Below are 21,778 nucleotides of genomic sequence, written 5' to 3' on the forward strand. Positions count from 1 at the left end.
TACTACTACATAGCTTTTTTACCTCCTGTGTGTAAATGTCTACTTTTGCGCACAGTTGGTAATTAAAATTTTACAGAACAAGTTTCTACATATGCAATGCTTTTCTGTCACTAAAACTTAAGTATGTTATGTCTTGGCCTTACCATCAAGAAAATAAAAAATTACAAGTATTATCATGTCTGTATAATATTTATGTGAAATATCCTTCTAGATTTATATTTCTTCAATCCTTTCTAGTTGATCAAATTGCTGTTTTCATATTGCCAGTCTGATCACAAAATTGCTGCTTTACAGAAGAATATTTTTTGCTGACATAAATTATGGGATCAGAGATACCAATGCAGTTACAAAAAAAAAAGGGTGTGAGAGAGAAACAGAAAGAGAGAGAGAGAGAGTGTGTGTGTATGCATGTGTGCATCCATCTTCAAGGAATGGATAAAGAAATGTATAAGTGAAACAAAATACCACTTTCCAATACAGGCCCTAGTAAAAGGCCTACATCAGAAACAGACTTTCTAGTGTTTGTGAAATAAAATACAGCACTGAATTTAAAAGCTATTCACTAAGAACGTACCATGTAAAAATGGAGAATAGTGATTTTTATCAATATTGTTACTCTATAAACCTAAATCTGGATTTACCTTTCAATCTATAGCTAACTACCATTAATATACTAACTACAATTTCATGATGTCTTTGGCTCATGAAAATATATTTTTGAAATTTGTATTCTTTCACATACAGTGAGCAATTTGGTTCAGTACCCCAAGAGATGAAAAACTCATCTCAATTTACAACAGTAAATAAATAATTCAGTTAAAACTGAAAGTGGTACCAATCCAACAAACTATTGATGGAGAGGTTTGGCCTTCCATGCCGCCAGAACAACATAAAGTTTTCAATGGGAATTACTTGTTCAGACAAGTTACAAAGATTACAAAAATACCCAGCTTAATTATAAAACAACTAATATTCTTATCTTATGGAAAATAAGTATCAGGAACACATATAGGAATAGACAATACCAGGGGCATTTAAACTTTAAGCATTTTGGAGCTTTGAACTTTATGTACTGATACATGAAACAAACATTTAACAAAAAAAGCAACAATACAAGTCAAAACCTAACCAAAGGCCTCTATCAACTAAAAATTTGAAATTTTCTATGCAAGTCTGACAAAACAAAAAAATGGAATACTAAACCCCTAAAGCAAAAACCAATCAAGTCTTCCAACACTGAAGTAAGTCAATATCCAAATCACATACAGAACCAAAAAGGGGAAAACACTCAGGTCTACAAATGGATAAGCAGTTCCAATACAATCCAGATCCCGACATTTTCCCACTCAGAAACAAATGCAGTGGAGCTTTTCCTAAGGAAAGAGAAAAAAGCTCCCCAAATGAAATTTTTTAAGTGACATCTAGAAAGTGTGCCTCTTTCTGTCTCTTTCCCTGGCGCCTCATTGGAGGAGGGAGGGGGTTGTTTTTGTATTCTCCCCCACTGGAGCAAGACACAATCAGATGTTAGCTGGAGGAGAGAAACCACTTTTGACAACAGCAAATAAAAATAAAAGTGCCCTTCCTTCCCTGACAGGATGGGCACCCCACCTCACACACCCCTCCCTACTCCAACCCCTCCTTCACTCCCCCCCCAGCACCACCCCCTCCCCACCCCGGAGCTCCACTGCGTATGTGGTTTGGTGCTACTGTTGCCCCGGAGTGAAAGTCAGAGCCAGAGGAAGGCAATGAAGCCCCCACAGACACACTTACCTTTCCTGCCCCCCACTTTTGAGTGCCTTCCCTGGAGCTGTGGAAGATGACACAAAGGGTAATAAAGGGGGGGAGTGGAGGAGGAGGAGGAGGCGAAGGAGGAGGAGGAGAGCTGGGGAAGTGGCTGCTCCTGGGTGTAGTGAGATGTCTCCAGCCAGGGCCAAGCAGCAGTAGCAGTAGCAGCAGCAGCAGCAGCAACAGCAGTAGCAGCAGCAGCAGCAGCAGCAGCAAAGGGTCTGTGTTGCTAAGAGGCTTTTGGTCTCTTTCTCTCCTCCTCTCACGGCCAAAGAGGAGGAGGGTGGAGGGGGCTCGGGAGGGAGGCGAGTTGGAGGGGTGAGGGGGTAGGAGTCGTTGGGGGTTTTCGAAGAAGAAGAAACTCCTTCTCCTTCTCTCAGGCTCAATCTCCCTCTCAGGGCTCAGGGCTGGAGGGTGGGGGAAGGAACTCAGCCGCCTTCCCCCCACCCCCCTCAATTCAAGGTTGAAGTGGGGTAGAATTAGTGTCCTGTCCCTTTAAAAATAGAAATAAAAGGTGCCCCCCCTCTGCCACTGCCTCTCTCTTCATCATCAGCTGCTGCTGCTGCTGGGGTCTCTCTGCTTGGCGGGGGGAGGGGGGGCTCGGGTAGAAGAGACGGGAGGCACTCACTGCGCATGTCCCTTTCTGACGGGAGGCTGGTTGGTTGAAGGCAGGAGGAGGGGGAGGGGAGGAAATGAGATGTTTTCCCAGAAGGCTCCGAGGCGCCCGCGACCCGGAAGACATTGTAGCACGGGGTAGAGGGGCGGGGGCGGGAAGGAGGAGGAAGTTGCTACTCTTTAACACCCTCAGGTCCCTCCTCCCTCCTAAGAGAAAGTGGAGGAACGGAAGTGGGCGTGGATGGAAGCGAAAGGTAGTCACGTGTTGGGGCGGGAGGGGGGCGGGGTGAGAGAGGCGATGCGTGCGCGGGGCATGCCGGGAGTGGTTGTGTACCGTTGGCATCAGCAGGTGAAGCTGAGCGGATGACGGGGTGAGACAATCCTGTGAAGCGGTTACTGTAGTCGCTGGTTCCCCGCTTTGCCCTAGAAAAGCCAAGCTTTTCTGCGAGAGGTAATGTGGGGTAGGCTAACCTCAAACGAAGGCCAGTGCTAAAAGGAGAACCGAAAGGAGAAGGATGTAAGGCTTTGGAGACTGGGAATGTGGGAAGGCGGCAGGCTTGTGTAGGCCGGTTAGGCCTGGACCGGGCGGGCCCTGACTGGTGGCCTCCCCGTGAGCCTGCCGACGAATCTCTGACAACTGCAGGGAATCCTGAGGAGACTAGCTCTGCGACGGGGTGAGGAATGTGACGGTCCGGGTGTAAGAGAGAAATGAATCTGTGGAGCCTGAGCAGTTAACTCTGATCACTGCAGAGAGCAGGGGAAATATCCAGGGACCGAGACAAGCCTGGTGTGTGAATTTTAACCATATCCCTCAGATACATTGCTTATAACGGGTATGGCGCCCTTCGTTCCTTACCTCACAACCCTCCCTGGAGTGGCTTTGGAGGAGGAGCAGACAGGGAAGTCTTGGGTGGAATTTCCCTCCATGTCTTGAGTTGTTGCTGCAACGCAGAGCCTCGTGCCCGTTCTCAGACAGGGATGTGGGAATGTGTAATCTTTGATGTTGAGTTTTACAGTTGGTGAAGAGAGAAGGGACAGCATCATAGTTTTCTCTTGCTGTATTGTAGATGAGAGTTTTAAAATGGGTGTTTCATCTTAAATTTCTTAGGGTACTATCCTTAGCTTTTGAGCGTTTGGTTTCTACCCATTTTTGGTGAAAATGTTTCTATCATAAAATCGGAATTCATTCCAAATATTTAAGAAAGGATTTATAAATTTATATAGTAGATCTTTTATAGTAAAATAGTACTTTTTCACATTCATTTCATACATTTTTAATTTAAAACATTCCAATCTTTCAGTTACCTTTCATGAAGGTACTTTGAAGGATCAACACCTGTGTACGTGTGTACTTTTTTTTTAAACTAGGAATCAAAAATTCCTCATGTTTGTCGTGTTGGTATTATTTAATTCTGTAGTGTGAGTTCTTTAGAGTGCACTATCAATTAAAGTTACTGTTTTTTTTTTTTGCATTTTCCTGCAAGTTTTGGCATTGGACCCTATTCATGCATTATTGCCTGGTGTTTACTGCCTTCTGTGTGTACAGTAATCGTATCAGATGGAATCAGAAATAGACACTGGTGCCTTAAAATTTTCTTTATATGAAAACCAAATGTCTACCATTATATAATGAAAAAAATATACCAATGCAATGAATGTGCCTTAGATACAATTTTGAAATCTTTTTATAGTAAAATACTAAACAATGGCACAAAACATAGATGTGTAGGATAATGAGTAACTATAAAGTGAACTCTGTCACCACTGCCACAGTCAAGAATTAGAACTTTGGTGGCACCTGAGAAACACCCTCACCCCATCCATTCCTGATCATTCCCCCTTCTCACTTTTCCCAGAGGTTAACACTCTCCTGATTTTTACGATTATTTAGCACTTTCTTTCTAGTATTTTTTAACCACCTATGTCAGCATTCCTAAATAAGGTACATTAGTTATGCCTATTATGGATTATATATTACGTACTTTGTGTTTTTTTCTTCCATGCTGCTGAAATTTAACTCTGTTAGTACATTTAACTGTAGTTCATACATTTTTATTGCAATATAGTAATGTCTATAGTAGAGTAAGTCTTATTAGGAATAAGCCACGATTAATCTTACTGGTCTAATATTAATAGACATTTAGATTGTGTTTAGTTTTTAGCAATTATGAACAGTGCTACCATGAATGTTCTTATACATGTATTGTACCTAAGCATGTATTTTTATAGAGTACATATATTTATTTTCAGCCTCGTTAGATTGTGCCAAACTTTTCCAAAGTGAATATGCCAATTTATATTCTCATAGCAGTATATTGATCTTGATCTATCTATATGACAGATCCCTTTATTTCTGCAGTCTCACCAACAGTTAATTTTCATTTTTGCCAACTTGATGAATGTAGCTTTATCTTACTGTTTTAATTTACTCTGTCCTGCATACTAATGAGTTTGTGCACTTTTTCTAAAACTTACTGGCTATTTCGATTTCCTCTTTCTAGGATTGTCTTTTTAATTGTCTTTTTAGATCTTCGTGCAGTTTTTCTATTGGGTTGTCTGTTTTACTCAAAGATTGTAGCAGTGTGGCAGATATCTTCTCTGTGCTTAGAACATTACTTTCTTCCTAGATAAAAATTTATCTTCATTGAGGTCTTTACTAGCTTACATGCTGTTATTGTTGTTATTTCAATTCTGTATGTAATTTTAACTCCAGGAAACAAGTTCTACACCTGTGGTATCCAATACAGTAGGCACCAGCTGCATATGGCTTTTGAGCATTTGAAATGTGGCTGGTGTGACCAAGGAATTGAATTTTTAGTATTATCTAGTGTTGATTTAAATTTGAAAACTGATACTTAATTCAGTTACTGTAAAACTTTTTGTATGTTTGGAAAAAATTGGACGCATAAATCTGCTTTCTCAACTGTAAATTTTATAAAAATATAGACCAAGTATTTTCTGATGACAATTTCGCATCTGAATTGTGATGTTCTGTAAATGTAAAATCAACACTGGATTTCAAAACCTTAGTATGAAAATACCTCAACTTTCATAATGATTTCATGTTGAAATTATAATTAATTTCATCTTGTTTTGCTTTTAATTTGGGTACTAGAAAATTTAAAATTACTTACGTGGGTGGTATTATATTTCTGTTGGAGAACACTGTTCTCTACCACTAATTTTGAGTTAGATTTCTCTAAATGTTTACCACTTTTCTTTGTTCTTAACTTGCTGCATCTCTGACTTTTTTCTTGGGATCTTTTTCCATTTACTTTAATGTACTCTTTAAGAGTTCCATAATGCAGAAATTCTGATCAGTTCTGTTAATTTTTTGCTTTTAATTTTTTGTTTTTCCTTCAATCTTGAAGAATGCTTTAGGGGATATTGTAGATTTGTGGCTATTTATTTCATCTACACCTTGAAGGTAACATTCCACTGTTTTTGGCTTCCATAATTGATTTTGAGGCATAAATTGTCCATCTAATTCTTACTGTGAAAGAAAGCTGTCTTTTAAAATTCTGCTATTTTGCTCTGATCTTTTTGTGTGAAATTTTTTGTCCTTATATTTACTGAGATTCTTGAATCAAAGCATCAGTATCTTTTAAAAAAATATCAGCTATGTGCATTCTTAACTGTTTCTAGTTACCTGTTGAAAATTGCAATCTTGGTTTTTGTTGGGATAGTACAGTCATCCCTCATTATCCATGGGGGATTGGTTTCAGGACCCCCCTTGGATACCAAAATCTATAGATGCTCAAGTCTCATATAAACTAGTATAGTATTTACATACAACCTACATACACCCTCCCATGTACTTTAAATCATCTCTAGATTACTTACATCCCAATATGATGTACGTGCTGTGCAAATAATTGTTATACTGTATTTTTATGTGTACTTTTAATTATATTTTTATTTTTTAAATATTTTTAATCCACAGTTGGTTGAATCTGTGGATACAGAAGCCCCACTATATTTATAGTTCATTTGTTGTTTGTAACAGATAATTCCAGTTTTTAAATTTTTTGTGTCTATTTCTGCTGGCTAATGATTTTTTTTCCTTGTGTGCCAATTGTATTTGAAAATTATAGGGATATATAAGTCCTAGGATAATGATATCTTTGTTAAGGTGCATTTTTCTCGGAAAGATGCCTAAGGGTGCTGTCTGTCCCACATCACTTTATTCATGTTTAAGATTTGGGTTTTCTTCTGTTATACACTTGACATTAAACAGGGCTTCAAGTACATATGAATTCTACTTAACTGCAATTTTCCTTTATACTAATGATGTTGCACGTAAAGTGATGATGACTTGTCTGGGTCCCAGCTTTGATGGACCCTGTGTTTTTACCATAGTCCACTTTGTTTTTTTTACCACTTTTTACCGTAGTCCAGGAAAGCCTCCAGTGGCTCAACCTTCTTTCTCAGCCTTTTCTTCTAGATAGGCAAATGTCCTCAAAACAAAAGTGAGTGGGTGCGTGGTTTATTTTTGGTTCACCTTTCAATAGATTTTGGAATGTAATTTAGGGTAATGACTAATCACTTTATTATGCCTTATTTCTTTCATTTTTATTATGAAGTTTTTTTGTTGGTCTCAGCAGGAGTGTTGGCCATTACCATAAATAGAACCCTCATCCTTTCTTTTCTTATTTCTTTTTGAGATTTGATTTTAAGATCTTTACGCTTCTAGTCAAAATTGTATGTTTTAACTTAACTCATACATTAGTTTTAAATGTTTTAAATCACATTTGCCTCTACAATATAAGAAACCACATTAATAAAATTAGAAAATCTTTTTAAGCAGTTTGTTTTTTCTCTCTCCCTTATTATTTTCAAAGGTAAAAGAAACAAGAACACACGTTTAAAGTTTCAACTACTTCTCTGTGGCTTATTAAAAACAGCTTGTACCTCTTTGTCACAGGTTAGGTTCTCCAGAATATTTCCCATCAGACTAGCACCGTGGTGCACCAGAATGGTTGGGCCTTTTCCTCCTCACTTTGCTTAGTCCTAGGAAGGGTGCAATGTAGGAGAAGGTGACTGCTTCAGCCCCCATTTCTCCCGTCTAGAGGCAAACATTTTTAAAGTTATTTTGGATAACTTTAAAACCCTGATGTCAGTATCTTTAGGTATTTGGTATTTACCTTCATATCTCTAAATAACATATTTGTATCTCTTGTCTTTTAAAAAATTTTAGACATTACCTTTTGACATGTTACTATGGATGATATAGATTTAGCTTTTTTTCACAAACACCACAGCCATTCCCCCATCTTCCCCCTGCTCTCTTAGGTTTTGCTATATAACCATTCAATGTTTATATAGTTTATAAATATTTGTCATTAGTTCAGTCCCAAGCTGCTAATTGTTAGCATATTCTGTCCACATATTCAGAACTATCAAGTACTTTTATTAGTTTAGCCATCATCAAGAAATTTCTCTTAGAGCATTCTGATCTGTGTCAATTTAGGCCCGTTGCTTGGCATGGTTGCCACTTGTGTATCCTCTGTCCCATGGTGGATTCCCTGTTTCCTAGATCCTATGTACTCCTTTGACTTGTATACTCCCACATTTTGGTTTATCATGGTCTCCAGTAGCTTGCTGAATTTGCGCTACTGTTTTGAGGCATCATATTTGTGTAAGTGTCTTTATTGTACCGCAACTGTTTGTTTGGCTGGGTGTAGGATTATAAGTTGGAAAATGTTTTTCTTCAAAATTTCCAAAGAATTTTTAGCATCTGCTGTAAAAATTTGCAGCCATTCTAATTTCCAACACTTTACACATCACTTTTACTCCCCTTTGGAATCTATTTCTGTGAAGCTTGTAGAATCTTCCTCTTTGTTGTAGCTAGAGTTCTGAAATGTCACAGGTGATTTGACTTATTATGAGTCTACAGTAATCCCTTTTGCCATGCATTTTATGAGTTCTTTCAGTATGACAATTTGTATCCATCAGTTCTAGGAAGGTTCCTGATTTTTTTTCTTTAGTTTTCTTGTCGCTTTGTTTTTGGTTTTGGAGCTCTAACTAGACGTTCTACTTCCTGGACCTATTCCTTTTCTCCCATTTTTCATCTTTTTTTCTTTTTTTGCTTTACACTTTGTGGAAAATTTACTTTTTTAAGCCTTTGAGACTTTCATTTCTGCTATCATATTTTTAATTTCCAAAAGCCCCTTTAGGTCTTTGTATTTAATACATTCTGTTATTTTTTTCTTATCTATGAATTAAAATTTTTACGTTTTCATTTTGAAGTTTATTTCTCCCTGCTTTCTCTATTTTCTCCAAGTTATTCCTTTTGTTAGTATGTTTTAGTCTATTTCATCACATAGGGTTTCCTTGGCTATATTTTGATCCTTGATTGTATGTTCAAATTTATGTTAGGGGCATTAGAAATCTATTTCTGGGCTCTGTGAATATGGCTGGGGCATGGGAGTTAGGGACAAAAAACCCTGATGTCAATATCTTTAGGTATTTGGAAGCCTTTTCTCTACGACTAAGAAGAGTCCATGAGAAGGATTTTCTAGTCACCTGGCTGTAAGTCAGTGATTCTCAGCTGGGACACTTTGGTTCCCCAAGAGAAATGGCAATATCTGGAGACTTATTTAATTGCTGTGGGTGGGTTGCTATTGATAACTGGTGAATAGAATCTGGGGATGCTGTTGAACTTTCTACAATGCAGAGAATAGCCCCCACAACAAACAGTAATCAAGTTTAAAGTATCTGTAGTGCCTTTCCTGAGAAACCCTGCTCCAGTATATAAGCCTAATTGCCAGTGCCTTGAGAACAAAGTAAAAGAAGAGAGGTGGAAAGTCTCAGCATTCAATATATAAGTATTTTCTTAATTCTCCTCCCCCTCAATTATTTATTGGTTTATTTATTTGGCTACAGTACCTTCACCTTCTGCTGATGTCCCCCAGTATAGGGTCCTTCTGTTTTAACCTCTGTAGAAAATAAATCTCTTCTGATGGAGTGGAATAGAGGCTTCTATTTAATTAAAACTGCAGAAATTAGCACTGCACATCTTTTTGGAAATGGCTTTGTCATTGAATTCTAGTCCAAATTAAGACTGATTATTAAGTGAACTTGATATTATATATTTATACTATTTAGACAGGATTAGCTGATGAGATTTGCATGGCTTTGTACATTTTACTAAATGTATAAATAGGAAAGTCAGATGTGAGTTGAAGATTATAAACTAGAAGGTAGAGGAAGTCTGGAATTTACAGTTGTTTCCTATCCTTTTATGTCTGCTTTATTCCCACTTTCTGTTCCAACTCCTGCCTAATATGCTATCTTCAACCACGTAAATGTTGGGATTGCTGCCTTTTCCTAATCTTTTTTTACTCTTTATCCCATATTCTACCGTCTTCCTTTTTATCTCCAATGAAAACATAGCAAAATCTTAGTCCTATACGGCTTTCTTGATTAATAGGAGAATTGAGAATAGTATGACATTTTGATCTATCTTATTCCATTTTGTATTGTTATGAAAGAATACCTGAGACTGGGTAATGCCTAAAGATATGAGGTTTATTTAGTTCATGGTTCTACAGACTGAGAAGTTCAAGTGCAAGCTCTGGGCTTCTGGCAAGGGCTTGCGTCACAACATGGTGTATAAGGTTAAAAGGGGAAGCAAACACATGAAAAGAGAGGGAAACCACAGGGGCATCCTGGCTTTATAACAACCCATTCCCATGAGAACTAATCAAGTCTTGGGAGAGCAGAACTCACTAACTCCACAACAGGACCAAGCCATTTTTAAGGGATCCACCCCCATAACCCAAACACTTCCCACTGGGCCCCACCTCCCAACACCACCACACTGGGGATCAAATTTCAACATGAGCTTTGGTGGGGACAAGCCAACCATATCTAAACCATAGCATGACCAAAGAGTTGAGGTCATACTTTTCAAGATTAAAGTTCTGAATCTTGTTAGCTATTCTTTTGGCATACATGTGTACATTTTCACTTTCTCTTTCATGCCTTCATCTTTCTGTCATTTATGAAAGTAAACATCTTTCTAATATAGATAACCCAGAAATGTCAACGTAATATTGCTCTCTTAAAATAACTACTGGTAGGGTTTATATGTGTCTCAATCGTCTCACTTCATAATTAGTAAATACCCAAAAATATTTCCTGTAAAAAGCTAAGTTTCAGCTACTAGCCAACTGTTTCAGTTGTTTGTATTATGTTCAACATGTTATAGCATCATTCTGCTGCAATGTTTGGTGAATATCATATTTTTAAAAATTTACATTAAAATACATATTACGTTTGTGATATATTTAAAAGTTAAAATGCAATTTTATCATCACAGTTTGCACTTAGAAATTTATATAGTCAAATTGTAAACTACAGGATTTGATTTAAATGTACAAGATATTTTTAAAAGTTACAAAAATGATGCACATTCAGTGTAAAGGTGCAAAGAAAAAACAAAAATCGCCTATAATCCCTGTGCCCAGTAATAATTTTGAGATGCTAATATGTGTAATTTTGGTCTTTTTATACTATATTTTTACGCATTTATTAACAGTGTGGGGTCATAGAGCTTTCAAAAGACATAATACGCTGCTAACATCTTTCCATTATATTAAATACTCGTGAAATAATAATATGTTTATTTGCTTTATATTGCAAGAATATCCTTCCAACTTCTAGAAGTTATATTCCTGAATAGTGCCATGATTGGTGTTGACAAGGGAAAATAAAACAAAAAATTTTCTTACTTTGGTATATAAATGTTTTTAAAACATCTGATTTCTTTAAAAACAACAACAGATGAATGAGTTTTAATGTATTATTTTCGTAGCTAGTAATTCACTTGAATTACCTTCTATTGCTCTGCAAACATTGATATAGGGTCACAATCTGCTAAGGCAGATTTTTCCCATGCATTTTATTTTACAGAGATTTTTAGTTCATTTTATAACTTTTCTGCCTTACTGGTTTGAAACTGCCTTTTGCTCTACATTGCATTTGCACACATCTTGTAAGATTGTGTTCTCACCTGGCTTTTTCACAAATAATAAAAAAGGGTAAAGAATTTTGGGGTCTACATTTCTGTGCATATTTTTGGATTGAAATAGTTGACTGCAGTGGAAAGTAAAACTTGTGCCTGCCTTCCTTCCTTCCTTCCTTCCTTCCTTTTTCTTTTGCTTACCTCCTTCTAATATTTAATGTTTATTTTAATTTTTTAAATTGATTTTTAAGAGCATTTCCTATGTTTAAAAATACTCTAAATAAATCTTATAAATAAAATAAGTTTATTTTTTAAACCTATTTTAGGTTTAAAGAAAAATTGAGTGGAAAGCACTGCAAGTTCCCATATATACCTCTCTCCCCCCCACCCCCACCACTATTAACCCAGTTTCCCTATTAATAACTTGCTTTAGCGTGGGACATGTGTCACATTTAATGAGCCAGTGCTAAACATTAGTAATAAAAGTCCATAGTTTACATTAAGGGTTTAGTCTTTGTGTTTACATTCTATGAATTTTGACAAATACATGACATGTATTATGGTATCCTCAGAATAGTTTCATTGTCCTAAAAATCCCTGCTCCACTCTTCCTCCAACAATCCTTGAGAGCCTCTGATCTTTTCATTGCTTCTATAGTTTTACCTGTTCCAGTATCTCATATAGTTAGATACATATATTAACAGTATTTAGCCCCTTCAGATTGGCTTCTTTCACTTAGCAATACACATCTAAAGTTTCTTCATGTCTTTTCATAGATAGCTTATTTCATAGCACTGAATAATATTTTATGGATGAACTATGATTTGTTTATGCCTTCACCTATTGAAGAACATCTTGTTTGCTTCCAAGTTTTGCAATTATAAAGCAAGCTACTATAAACAGTCAGGTTCAGGTGTTTGGGCCTAATTCTGCAGTGGCCTAATTCTGCAGCTCATTTTGGTAACAAAGTATGTGATTGCTAGATTATATAAAAAGAGAATATATTTAGTTTTATAAGAAGCTGCCATACTGTCTTACAAAGTGGCCATGCATTTCCATCAGCAATGAATAAGAGTTCCCATTGTTCCACATTCTCACCAGCCTTTGATGTTGTCATTGTTCTGAATTTTAGCCATTTGTAGTGGGTGTGGATTGGTAGCTCATTGTTTGAATATGCAATTCTCTAATGACATATGTTGTTGATCATCTTTTCATATGTTTATTTGCCACCTATATATCTCATTTGGTAAGGTGTTTGTATGGATCTTTTGCCTTTTTAAAACTAGGTTTTTTTTTTTTTAATCATTAAGTTGTAAGAGTTCTTTGTGTATTGTGGGTACTATTTTGTTAGTTATGTATTTTTCAAATATTTTGTCCCAGTCTGTAGTTTATCTTTTCATTTTCTTAACAGTGCCATTTGCAGAACAGAAATTTTTAGTTTTAATGAAATATCCCCCTGATCAGTTTTTTCTTTCATGGATTGTGCTTATGGTGTTGTACCTAAAAACTTATTGCCAAACCGAAAATCACCTAGATTTTCTACAGTGGTACATATTAGGAGTTTTATAGTTTTGCCTTTTATATTTAGACCTATAATCCATTTTTAGTTAATTTTTGTGGAGGGTATTAACGTATGTCAACTCATTTTTTGGCATATATACATCTGTTTGTTCCAGTACCATTTGTTGGGAAGTCTATTCTTTCTCCATTGATATTCTTTCATCATTACCACACTCTGTTAATTACTGTAGCTTTATAACAAGTCTTCAAGTCAGGTACTTTCTGTCCTCTGACTTAGTTCTCTGTCAGTATTGTATTGGCTGTTTTGGGTCTTTTGCTTTTCCATATAAACTTTAAAATCAGTTTATCATATCTATACAGTAAGTTGCTGAGATTGTAATTGGGATTGCATTGAATCTATAGATCAAGGTTGGGAAAACTGACGTTTAACAGTATGGACTCTTTCTATTCATGAAATATATTTCCATTTACTTAGATTTTCCCTCATTTCCTGAATCACAGTTTTGTAGTTTTCCTCATAAAGAGCTATACATATTTTGTTAGATTTATACCTATGTTTTTTGGTGAGCTTTTTTTTTTTTAGGCACTAATATAAATGGTATTGTTTTAATTTCAATTGTTCGTTATTAGTATATAGGAAAGCGATTGGTATTTGTACATTAACCTTGTGTCCTAGAACCTTACTATAATTGTTTATTAGTTCCAGTGATTTTGTTGTTGATATTTTGTGATTTTTTTACATACATAATCATGCTGTCTACAAACAAAGACACTTTTATTTCTTCCTCTCTATCTGTGTGCTTTTTGTTTCCTTTTCTTGTCTTGATGCTTCAGGGGTTCCAGTACCATGTTGAGTAGGATTGGTGAGAGAGGACATGCTTGTATTGTTTCTGCTTTTAGTGGGAAAGCATCTAGTTTCTCACCATTAAATAATTATGATGCTCATTGTAGTTTTTTTGTAGATGTTCTTTACAAAGTTGAGGAAGTTCTTTCTAGTTTCCTAAGAGGTTTTTTTATATGTATATATTTTTAAGTCATGAACAAGTGTTGCATTTTGTCAAATGCTTTTTCTGCATCTGTTGAAAAGATTATCTGATTTATCTTCTTTTTCTTGTTGGTATTGATTACATTAATTGCTTTAGGAATGTTGAGCCAGCCTTGCATAGGTGATATAAATACCACTTGGTTTTGTCGTATAATTCTTTTTATATATTTTTAGATTCAATTTATACATTGAGAATTTTTACATCTATGCTCGTGAGAGGTATAAGTTTGTTGCTTTCCTTTTCTGTAATATCTTTGTCTGGTTTTGGTACAAGATTAATGCTAGGCTCATATTAACAAGTTAGAACTTAATTTCTATTTTCTGTAAAAGATTGTAGAGGGTCAGTATCCTTTGCTTCTTAAATGTTTGGTGGAGTTCACCAGGGAACCCATCCTGGCCTTGTGCTTTCTGTTTTGGATATTACTAATTACTAATTCAATTTCTTTAATAGTTATAGATTATTTAGGTTATCTGTTTCTCCTAGTGTAAGTTTTGGTAGATTGTATCTTTTAAAGACTGTTCCATTTTAACTAGTTTATCAAATTTGTGGGCTAGAGGTGTTCATAGTATTTATTATCATTTTAATGTCTCTTGAATCAGTAGTGGTACTCCTCTTTACCTTTCCTATATTAGTAATTGTGTCTTAGCTTTTTTTTGTCTGTTTGACTAGAGGTTTATCACTTTTACTGGCCCTTTCAAAGAACCAGTTTTTCATATTATTGATTCTCTTGATTTTCCTGTTTTCAATTTTATTGATTTCTGTTCCAATTTTTATTTCCATTTTTCTGCTTATTTTGGTTTTAATTTGCTCTTTTTTTCCTAATTTCCTAAGGTGGAAGAAGCTTAGATTATTGGTTATAGGTGTTTCTTCTATTATAATGTATGCATTCAGTGCTGTAAATCTCCCTCTATAGACTGCTTTCATTGCATCCTACAAATTTGGTAAGTTCTATTCTCCTTTTCATTTTGTTCACATTAATTATTTCTCTTGAGATTTCTTCTTTAACCAATGTGTTAGTGGTACATTGTTTAATCTTTACATATTTGGGATTTCCAGCTATCTTTTCGTTACTCATTTCTAGTTTAATTCCATTGTGGTCTGAAACCATACTTCATCTGATTTATATTAAAATTTGTCAAGGTCTGTTTTAAGCCTCATAATGTGGTCTGTTTTGGTGAATGTGCCTGTGTGAGCTTGAAAAAATGTGTTCTCTGTTCCTTTTGGATGCAGTATTCTATAAATGTCAATTAGATCAGTTGTTTGATGGTACTGGCCAGTTCAAGTACAGCTTGCTGATGTTCTATCTCCTGTATTTGTTAATTATTCATAGAGGAATATTGATATTTCCAACTATACTAGTGGATTCATCAATTTCTTCTTGCCTTTCTACCATGTTTTTGACGCTTTGTTGTTGGGCACATACGCATTAAGGATTGTTATGTCTCATTGGAGAACAGACCTCTTTATTGTCATGTAATGCTCTCTTTACTCCTGGTATTTCCCCTCACTCTGAAGTTTGCTCTGTCTGAAATTAATATAGCAACTCTCCCTCTCTTGATTGTTTGCATGATATAATTTCTCTTTTTATTTTTAATCCGTATCTTTATAATTAAAGTGAATTTCTTAAACATATACTTGTGTCTTTTTAATATATTCTGATAATCTCTGTTTTTAAATTGGTGTGATTTAAAGTCATTACTGATACAGCTGGATCAATATCTACCGTATTTGTTTCTGTTTCTCTTCATTGTCCTTGTTCTTTGCTCCTGTTATCCACTCTTTTTCTGCATTCTATGATTTTAATTGAGCTTTTTATGTTTCAGTTTTTTTCTTTGTTTAGCCTATCAATTATAATTCCTTTTTTTAAAATTTTTTTTGTATATGATTGCCATAGAAATGGCAGTACACATTTACAACCAATCCAAGTCCCCTTTCAGATTACACTGTACCACTTAATGGGTGGTGCAAGTACCATATAACAGAGTATTCCTAGTTCCTTTCTCTTATTCCCTTATTAGATTTCTGTTATACATTTCTCTTCATCCATAAGCTATAATTACTGAATACAGTTTTTGCTCTGTTTTGAACAAACTGTTACTTGTTATATCAATTATGAATAAGAAAAGTAATATTTTCTCGTAGCTTATTCTTTCTCTAACACTTCTCCTTTCTTTATGTAGATCTAAATTTCTACCCTTCATAATTTTCCTTCTCTCTGAGGAACTTTTACAAACATTTCTTGCCAGGCAAATTTACTGGCAACAAATTCCTGAAATTTTTGTTTGTCTTGGAAAGCCTGTTTTTCCTTCACTTTTGAAGGACAATTTCACTTGATAGAGAATTCTAGGTATATTTTTTATTTCAGTACCCTAAATACCTTATTACTCCACTTTCTTCTTGCTTTCATGATTTCTAAGTAAAAGTCTGATGTTATTGTCATTGTAAGTAAGATTTTTTTTTTCTTCTGGCTTCTTTCAAGATTTTCTTTCTTTTTCCTCCCTTTCCCCTTCCCTCTCTCCCTCTCCATAGCTGTATGTATATACCTCGATAAAGTTTAATTTATAAATTAGGCACGGTAAGAGATTAATAACAATAATAATGGTAGAACAGTTTTAACAGTATACTACAATAAAAGTTACGGGAGTGTGTTTGAGGTTACACTATTAACATGCCACTCCAGCCTGGGCAACAGAGTGAGAGGGACACAGAACAAAAAAAAGAGGGTGTGGTAGCGTGGGGAGAGGGCCAGTTAGGCTGTTTCCTGTAGCTGTAGTTCTGGAAGCTAAAATTTCTTCTGTGTCCTTGTTTTGTCTCCCTTGTTTATTTTGGATTTTCCTAGGAATTTCTTAAATAAGGTCTAGAAAATGCTGTTCTTTCATTTGTAATCCCCTCTCATTGTACAGGAGCCCTATTAATGTGGTGGTGTGGGGAGAGGAGAACCATTCTATAGTCCTATGATTGGGTGTCAGTTTTTTAGCGTGAGCCTGTGCCTCTGGGTTGTTATTTTCACAGATTCTTCAGTCCCCCAACTCCTTGGGTGTGTCAGTAAGGCTAGAGAGACTGGAGTTGAGTATTTCCTTTCCCCTGGGTTTTTAAGCTCTGATAAAATAGTTTCCTTTGAGGGCAAGCTTTGGTAAGAACAGAATGTTCTGAGTGTATTTCACTATAGTTGCTTTCCTACTCTTCCTGCTGAAGTAGGAGGGTATTTTTCTCTGATTGTCTCTGTGATAACCTGGTAGGGTTCCTGGAGGTAAAACTCAGAAAAATTGTTGAGGCCTCCCTAAGACTGGGTTCCCTTGGAGTTTTTAACTCTTGAGCTTGTCTATATTGAGCCTTCAGCAGTACCCTTAAACCAGCTCCAGTGGTTTCTGCTCCTCCTCTGATTAGCTGTGATTCTCTGTATCTGCTTGTTTCTGTCCAGTTTGGGGAGCGACCAACAGTTTGTCTTTGCCCTGACTTCAGTGTTCTGATGAATTCTGAGAGTTGTTTTTTAGTTTGTTCAGCTTTTTTCTTGTGACAAGAGTGTCAGCTTCCAAGCACCTATATGCCAGACCAGAATGGCTTGAACCTTTTTGAACCAAAAATTACACATTGATCATTTAATCTTTTTATTTTAACAGAAAGCACATTTTTCTTATTTATTTTTAACAAGAATTGCATTTTAGAGATGGGATTTATTTTGTCGTTTTCCTAAGTTATTTTGTATTAACATCAGGGTATCACGTAATAATTTTGCCACTTATAAATGATAGTTAAAAAGGCAATGGAACATATGAAGCAATGGAACTTTTCAGTTTACTACATTAATATAATAATTACTAAAATAAGAATTGTTGGTAATTTTTTGATGAAACAAGCTCAGATGACAATATTTACATATTTTCATCAATAAGTATGTATACATTAACAAAGTAATTATAAACATATTGTTCGAGTGATTAAATTGACGGTTTGGAAACTAAAATGGAATATTTCCATTTGAAAGAATCTTGCAGCCTAACCTTTATTGGGAAGAATGGTTGTCTTTAAACTCACTTTGTATATATTAGCCACATGAATTTGGGTTAGTGAAATTCTTTTCTTTGATTTCTCCAGAATAGTATTAAATATTACCAGTGATAGTGCACATCTTGTTCATGATTTTATTGGTAACATCCAGTATTTCACTGTATATAGTAGGTTATAGATATCTACTGTATTTAAAATTAACCAAGTTTCTCACTAAGAGATTTTTTTCTTATTTACCTGTGGTTTTTGCTAATAAATATTTGATCTTTGAGTCTTTATGAATTCTATGTGAACATTTTTTAAACCCTAACTTTGCACAATTCTATTAACAATGATTATATTATGTGCACAGAATAAAGTCAAAAGATCTACATCTTTTTTCTAGACATTGGAATTGTTTAAATGTCTTAATTATTTCATCATCTTTGTGCTTTGATCTTTATTCTTCATTATGTACTCTTAATTTACTTAGTTTTTTTCTAGCTTTGTAAGTTACATATTGCAAATTGCATATTTTTCTTATAATTTTATTTAATATCTTAAGTTTTTCTCTAAATTCTATCTTGATCACGTCTTGTAGATTTTGTGGTATTTACTATTTTTCCGTAAAGAATATTTACTGTATTTATATTTGGATCTGTTTTGGATTATCAATACTTGTGGGGTTTTTTTGTTGTTTTTTATAAATTCTGAAGAAGGATGTATTAGTTATCTATTGTGGCATAGCAAGTGACTCCAAAAAGTAGTGACTTAAAACAAACATTTATTTTCTCACAGTCTCTGTGGAATGGGAATTCCACTTATGTAGACGGTTTTGGCTCTTGGTCTCATGAGGTTACAGTCAAGATGTCAACTGGAATAGCAGTCATCCAAAGGCTTAAAAGGGTCTGGATGACCCGTGTCTAAGCTGGTGTACTCATTATTGGTTGGCAGGTTACTACTGACTCTTTGCAAGAGGCCTTAGTTTCTTAACACATGGACCTCTTCATAGGGTTGCTTAACTGTCTTCAGGCCATAGCAGGTAGCTTTCCCCAGAGCAGATGTCCTTAGAGAAGTTAATGGCTAACATCAAAAGGCATACTTCATCATTTCCACAGTATCCTATAATACTGGTTACACTTGTCAGCCTCTACATCGTGGTAGAGGATTACTCAAAGGTGTAAATGCTGGAAGGTAAGAACCAACCATTGGGGACCATTTCAGAAGCTGGTTGAAATAAAGTGGAAATAATACCAGATTTTCTTTTAGGATGTAAGAAAACCTTGCATTTTCAGTATCAGATCTCCTTTTTCAAGGGCAAGAAAGTTAGATACCACTTCCTCTTCTCAGGCCTCAGTGCTTACATCTTCTGAAGCAGCTCTTATTTTATGTAGAGAAGTATAGTTGTGGCCTTTAGTTGGGGATGGATGGAGCTGCCAAGTACTCAGAATTAAGAGATGGGTAAACTCCTTTAATTCATTTACAACATATTCTTTATGATCTTCATCCTGCTACTTTAGATTTTTTGGTAATTCTGGAGTTTTGCTGGGAAAACTTATTTTTTATAGATGTCTTTTACATATATGGGGTTGTAACCCCTTTGATTCTAATGGATTTTTGAGCCTATGTGCTTGATATAGTCTAGAAATTCTTCGGCACTCTGGTTATCTCAGCTTTTTAGCTTCCCTCATGGCATAGATTTGTCCTTTTTGTTGTTGTTTATTCTATAGTATCAGTGATATTTCCGAAGGAAGTCAGGGTAAATTGGTGTGCTCCCTGAGCCTTCTTAGATGGGAAGCCTTTTTGTTTACAGTCCTGCTCCTCAGGTTAGTCTCATTGTTTAGCAGTCTGCTCTGATTCCAAAAAGAGAAAAGATTATACCCCCATGTGCTTTCTTGTGTGCTCAGTTTGAAAAGGTAATTTTTTTTATTCACAAGTAGAGAGTACTGCAGATCCAGTATTGGAGATTCCATGTTTGTTTACCTGCTGTCTTTGCAAGGGAATAAGATGAATGTCATGAGCTACCTCTATCTTATTTAAGAATTAGGAAATTGAGTGGTTAGAGCATATTTAAATTTTTTTCATCCAGAAGACTCAATTCTTCCTGTACCCAATTAATAATACTGATGTTTTTTGTTATTATTACTAGGTTTTGTTTGGATGAGGGTGGTTATTACTATTGGGGTTTTGTTTGTTTTTTAACCTCAAACATTAAGGAATAGCATTTTATTGGGACAGAGAATGGTGTTTACATGAGAAAAGATGTGTAAAGAATGACAATATAGAAGACAATGTATTTGAACCTATGTCTTCATAATTGATCATCAGTTGTCTCTTTGATAGCCCTTTAACCTTGGGCAGGATGGAAAGGTTTGCAGAAAAGGATGGAGGTAGAGCACCCCAAATTCTTAATCTAAATCTGCTTGCAGTTGGATCTGTGAGTAAATATGTGTCTCAATTTTTTCACATGTGAAAATGAGGGAATTATGTTCGGTGATCCTGCTAAAATGTAAGGGAGCCTATAATTTTCTATGAAATAATGGAAAAACTTATTGAATAGTGGGTAGTAGCTTATTCTTATCAAATGAATATATTGCTATTGCAAGAAAGTACAATACTGTAATTTTTATGGGTAGGTAGTTCAGGGCTCTTCAAGGGAAATTTGCCCTACATGTGCCTTCTCCTTACCCACTTACTGTAGTTTAATGCCCTGATCTTAAATGTTGTGTCCCATATATATATTCCCCTCCTCCTCCCAAAAAATGATGTTCTTGTTGATTCAGGTCTTTATTGCCTTTATTCTATTTATCCATCCAAGTAAACACATTAGCTTTGATTCAGCTTAATTCCTCTTCCTATTCAGCATGTTTCTAGTAGTCAGATTCCATGTGTTCGGAGAATGTAGACTGCTGTTGACCAGTATGATATTTGAGGTGTGCAGTAGTTATAAGTCAGTGCCAATAAAATTATGTTGCATTTGAAAAGTTTAAAGGATTTCCAGATTGGTTACAAATTTGTGGTGTTTCTTTCCTTAGCATATATAATTTATGTGTGACTCTATTATACTTTATTTTTAGACATATATTTCAAAGAAGTCCTCCCAGTATTATTTCTTTTTTAGTTACTCTTCAACACTAATGCAGAATTGATACGTATTATCATTTATAAGATATGATTCATGGTTAATAATTAGAAAATAATCGTAGTAATTTATAATGCCTTTTTTTCCCTTGAAGATTTCATATTAACTCCATTATTATCCCACTGGGGATTGTTTATGACTATTGACCCACCATATTCTTGAAAACAGCTTTATTGGTTTATTCATTAATATCAGGATTCTAATAGCCACTTTATAAAGTAAATGCAGTTACTAAAAGATAAATACATATATATATATCTTTATATTCACTTATGTATATATATGTGGTTGTATGAGTATGTGTATATATGATTCCACGCACACTGCCATGCAGTAGTGAAGACTAGTGAAAACTCAGAGGTGAGAGAGAGAGTGGCTTTGCTGGAGGATTGCAGGCCTTTCATTATGAATTATTTTATCAATTTTGAGTATTGGGACATTACCAAAACAGTTTTCTTAGTATCAGTGAGAAAATACCATGTCATCATATGACTTAACTAGATTATTGAACCTTGAGTTCATTTGATCTGAATGTGTTCTTAAGTAAATTGTGTCCCAGTATATTCACTGGGAACAAATGAGGAGAAAAAAAGATTTTATAAAATTGTCAGTGATTTCCACAGTTTATTCCACTGTAGGCAAAAATGTTATTTTGTTTGGAATTGCTCTTCAGCTCTGAAAAACTCAAAAAAAATCTCACCTTATTTGTTAACT

General features: G+C 35.3%; 1 protein-coding gene across 1 annotated transcript in view; it reads left to right on the forward strand.

Moving 5' to 3' along the window:
* The first annotated feature begins 2,699 nt into the window (after nt 1–2,699).
* Nucleotides 2,700–21,778, forward strand: part of ORC4 (origin recognition complex, subunit 4) — a 92,247-nt gene continuing 73,168 nt past the window's right edge. Inside the window, exon 1 of the mRNA XM_012659424.1 lies at nt 2,700–2,851. The gene's annotated coding sequence lies outside the window, so the exon portion shown is untranslated. The remainder of the gene's footprint in view (nt 2,852–21,778) is intronic.

Source organism: Propithecus coquereli, unplaced genomic scaffold (assembly GCF_000956105.1).
Source record: "Propithecus coquereli isolate 6110/MARCELLA unplaced genomic scaffold, Pcoq_1.0 Scaffold118, whole genome shotgun sequence".
In the NCBI taxonomy this organism is placed as follows: domain Eukaryota; kingdom Metazoa; phylum Chordata; class Mammalia; order Primates; family Indriidae; genus Propithecus; species Propithecus coquereli.